This window comes from Rattus norvegicus, chromosome X, assembly GCF_036323735.1.
Source record: "Rattus norvegicus strain BN/NHsdMcwi chromosome X, GRCr8, whole genome shotgun sequence".
Classification (NCBI taxonomy): Eukaryota; Metazoa; Chordata; class Mammalia; order Rodentia; family Muridae; genus Rattus; species Rattus norvegicus.
In genome coordinates, this window is record NC_086039.1 from 155567903 (window position 1) to 155572527 (window position 4625).

General features: G+C 45.6%; 1 pseudogene; it reads right to left on the bottom strand.

Moving 5' to 3' along the window:
• Positions 1 to 1379: 1379 nt before the first annotated feature.
• On the bottom strand, positions 1380 to 2805 carry Krt8-ps2 (keratin 8, pseudogene 2; annotated as a pseudogene).
• Positions 2806 to 4625: the final 1820 nt, after the last annotated feature.

A 4625-nucleotide genomic window follows, 5' to 3' on the forward strand; every position in this document is an offset into this window, starting at 1 on the left:
GGGCGGTAATGGGGGGAGGATGGGGAGGGGAACACCAATATAGAAGGGGAGGGGGAGGAGCTAGGGGGATGTTGGCCTGGAAACCGGGAAAGGGAATAACAATCGAAATGTAAATAAGAATTACTCAAGTTAATAAAGATAAAAAAAAAGAAAAGAAGGAGAAAACAAGGATAATATAATGATAGACTTTTTGGTACACTTCAAGATGTAATAAAAATGTAACAGGAAAATCTACCTCTCAATAAAAGTAATACAAAAAACAAACAAAAAAAACCCCCTTAGATTTATTTATCAACTTGAAGCATCCTGAAGACTCGAGAGTGGCATTTCCTTCAAAAATATATTTCATGGCAAAATACAAAGGAATCTAGAGAATGGATAGGTTTAGGCAATAGAAAACCAGGAAAGAGGGTTGGGGATTTAGCTTAGCAGTAGAGCGCAAGGCCCTGGGTTCGGTCCCCAGCTCCAAAAAAAAAGAAAACCAGGAAAGAGCACAAGTAATTCTGTTCTTTTCCTATCTGGTTCTCTCTTTAGAATATATAGCGAGATTTATAAATAGTTTTAAATCTTGTGAACGTGAAGTGCAGAAGGCACTATAGTGGTATGAATGGTATAGGGTTAACAAACCACTAAGATAGGATCAAATGCCTGCTCCACAAGATAGAACACATACATAGTATTGTAAATTTATTTTAAGAACTTATGGTTACAGATGTCATAAACCCAAAGTGAGACTTTACCGCTTTCCTTTTCCTCTGACCACTTTAAAAAAAAAGTCAGTGGCCTTATCCTGGAGTATACCATCTGCTGCACTGGTTCTTTTGTTTGAAGGTAGAAGATGATAAGACTTACTGGCTTCTATAATCCAACGTAAGTCAATACTTTACTGGTTTAAAAATCATATTAATGCCTATAATCTCTTGTCTTCCTTAAATTTAAAACGATTGAAAAATTGTATCTGTCCTTTTGTCCCAGCATAGAGAATCCAATAGTTCTTCTTTAAAATGGGACAAGGCCAAATACCAGGTATGGATATCCCTCTTTTGAGTTTTCTTTTAAACGTTTTCTGTTAAAACATTATTGGATGTTTATTTCCCAGAAAAATTATTTTTGTCTTATTTTTTATGTTGTTTTGCTTTGTTTTGTTTTTAGTTCATAGCACCAGCTGAGACTTTATTTTGGGAAATACGATTGAACTGGGTTTGGGTAGAAGGCGGGGAGGGGATATTCCAAATAGGAAATTCCTCCCAACGTTGGCCTGAGGATTAGTACTGATCCTCGAGTGGGTCTCTAGTTCTCTGCACTCTGCCACACAGTCATCTCCCCGTGACCCCTGAGCAGCTGCAGGAGCTCAAGCTGGCAATGACTTCAGTGGCCATTCACTTGGACAGGACATCGGAAGACTCGGACACCACCTTCCTATCGCGGGTTTCAATCTTCTTCACAACCACTGCCTTAGTGCAGCTAAAAGTGCTGGATCTCCAGACAAAACTGAAGCTGGCCTGGAAGGAGCTCATTCCATAGCTGAAACGAGGACCAGTGAGTCCCCCAGGATGAGCTCAGTCTGGATACTCATGTTCTGCATCCCACACTCCAGCCTGCTCTCCTCGCCCTCCAGCAGCTTCCTGTAGGTGGCGATCTCGGTGTCAAGCGCCAGCTTGACGTTCATCAGCTCCTGGTACTCTCACAGCTGCCTCGCCATAGCTGGCTTGGCCCTTTGCGGGGCATTCTCCATCTCAGTCAGCTTGGCATTGGTATCTGAATGGCCATCCCCCCACGCTGCACAGCATCACCAATGGCCACCTCCAAGGTTGTCCTCTGGCCTTTGAGGGCTTCAATCTCCACCTGCAGGCGGCTGATGTTGCAGTTCATCACAGAGATCTCGGTCTTTGTGTGGCACAGATCATCCCCATGCTTCCCAGCCAGGGTCTTCAATTCCTCATACTTCATCTGGTACATGGTTTCAGCCTCAGCCCAGCTGTGCTTGGTGATGTCCTCATACTGGGCACAAACTTCAGCAACGACTCCAGCAAACGACTGTTGTCCATGGACAGCACCACAAACATTTCTGAGATCTGAGACTGCAACTCATGGATTTCCTGTTTATGGATCTGCTGGAGGAAGTTGATCACGTTGGTCAGTCTTTCCAGGCAGAACTCGAGCTCCACACTGTTCATGTGTGCTTCATCCACATCCTTCTTGATGAGGACAAAGTCATTCTCCATCTCTGTACACTTGTTTATCTCATCATCATAATTATTTTTGAAGTCCTCCCCGAGGTCTTGCATGTTGCCAAGCTCCGCCACCAGCTTCAGCTTCTCCTGGCCCAGGGCTTCTAACTGCCAGTGGAGGTTGTTGATATAGATAGCTCTCAAACATGTCCACGTTGCTCCTCAATGTCTTCTGCTGCTATAACAGGCTTCATTTGGACTCCAGCATCTTGTTCTGCTGCTCCAGGAAGCATACCTTGTGAATGTAGGAGGCGAACTTGTTCAGGGATTTAATCTGATCCTCTTCTGAGTGCCAACAGCCTGGATGTAGGGGGTCCACCTCCAGCTCAAAGGGGCTCAGCAGACTCTGGTTCACCATGACTACTGTGATGACATTGGCACCAGCCCCACCAAAGCTGCCCAGACTCACGCTGGTGCACAGGCTTCCCCAGAAGCTGCTGCTGTTGTTGCCCACCAAGGAAAAGCTGGAAGAGCTGTTATGACACAGGGTCCACTCATGAACTTGCGGCTGCTGAAGGCCCTAGGGACCAGAGGTGGACATCTTGTAGGATATCTGAGTCACTCCGATGGACATGGTAAATTCTGGAGCAAAGGCAGTAAGCTGAAGACAGAGGTTAGAGAGTGATCTGAGCAGCTGCTTCTAGACAGTCTATTTTATTCTTTAATCCTTTTTTACAGTCCGGACTTCATTCCCCCTCCTGGTCTGCTGCCCTCCCCTCCCCCCCCCGCACTCCCAACTGCTCCCCATCCCATACCTCATCCTCTTCCCCCAACTCTCCAAGAGGATGTCCCCACTCCTCAACACCCACCCCACCAGGCCTTCCTACTCCCTGGGGCCTCCAGTCTCTTGAGGGTTAGGTACGTCTTCCCTCACTGGAGCCAGACCTGGGAGTCCTCTGCTGTATACATGTTTGGGGCCTCATAACAGCTGGCATATGCTGCCTGGTTGGTGGTCCAGTGTCTGAGAGATCTCGGGGGTCCAGGTTAATTGAGACTGCTGGTCCTCCTACAGGGTTGCCCTCCTCCTCAGCTTCCTCCAGCTTTTCCCTAATTCAACCACAGGGGTTAGCAGCTTCTGTTCAATATTTGGGTGAGTTGTTAACCTGAACTGTTCCAAAACATACAGCCTATTGTTGTTGCCTTTGGTTGCCTATTCCCCTACAGATAGAAGGAATATTCCTATGGCTGAAGACAATACACACTTCAGAAACAAGGCCTATGGACCCTGAGCTGGAACTGATCCAATGTCCACTCCCCAAGGGCTAGCTTTCATGGTATCAGAAGGCAACATGCAAGTTTCCAAAGGAGAAGGTCAACCAAGACCCCTACCTAGGTTAGGAAGCAAACCAATGATGCACATGGCCTTATAACCCTATGGGTACAGCAGAGGAAAGCATCCCTTGGCAGTAAACAACAATCTTTAATTAGACTTAAGACAGATTCAATAAGAGGAAGCCATGAAACGAAGAATTTACAGCTGAGGAATGCCGAATGGCTGAGAAACACCTAAAGAAATGTTCAACATCTTTAGTCATAAGGGAAATGCAAATCAAAACAACCCTGAGATTTCACCTCACACCAGTGAGAATGGCTAAGATCAAAAACTCAGGTGACAGCAAATGCTGGTGAGGATGCGGAGAAAGAGGAACACTCCTCCATTGTTGGTGGGATTGCAGACTGGTACAACCATTCTGGAAATCAGTCTGGAGGTTCCTCAGAAAATTGGACATTGAACTGCCTGAGGATCCAGCTATACCTCTCTTGGGCATATACCCAAAAGATGCCCCAACATATAAAAAAGTCACGTGCTCCACTATGTTCATCGCAGCCTTATTTATAATAGCCAGAAGCTGGAAAGAACCCAGATGCCCTTCAACAGAGGAATGGATACAGAAAATGTGGTACATCTACACAATGGAATATTACTCAGCTATCAAAAACAATGACTTTATGAAATTCATAGGCAAATGGTTGGAACTGGAAAATATCATCCTGAGTGAGGTAACCCAATCACAGAAAAACACACATGGTATGCACTCATTGATAAGTGGCTATTAGCCCAAATGCTTGAATTACCCTAGATGCACACAACACATGAAACTCAAGATGGATGATCAAAATGTGAATGCTTCACTCCTTCTTTAAAAGGGGAACAAGAATACCCTTGGCAGGGAATAGAGAGGCAAAGATTAAAACAGAGGCAGAAGGAACACCCATTCAGAGCCTGCCCCACATGTGTCCCATACATATACAGCCATCCAATTAGACAAGATGGATGAAGCAAAGAAGTGCAGGCCGACAGGAGCCGGATGTAGATCTCTCCTGAGAGACACAGCCAGAATACAGCAAATACAGAGGCGAATGCCAGCAGCAAACCATTGAACTGAGAACGGG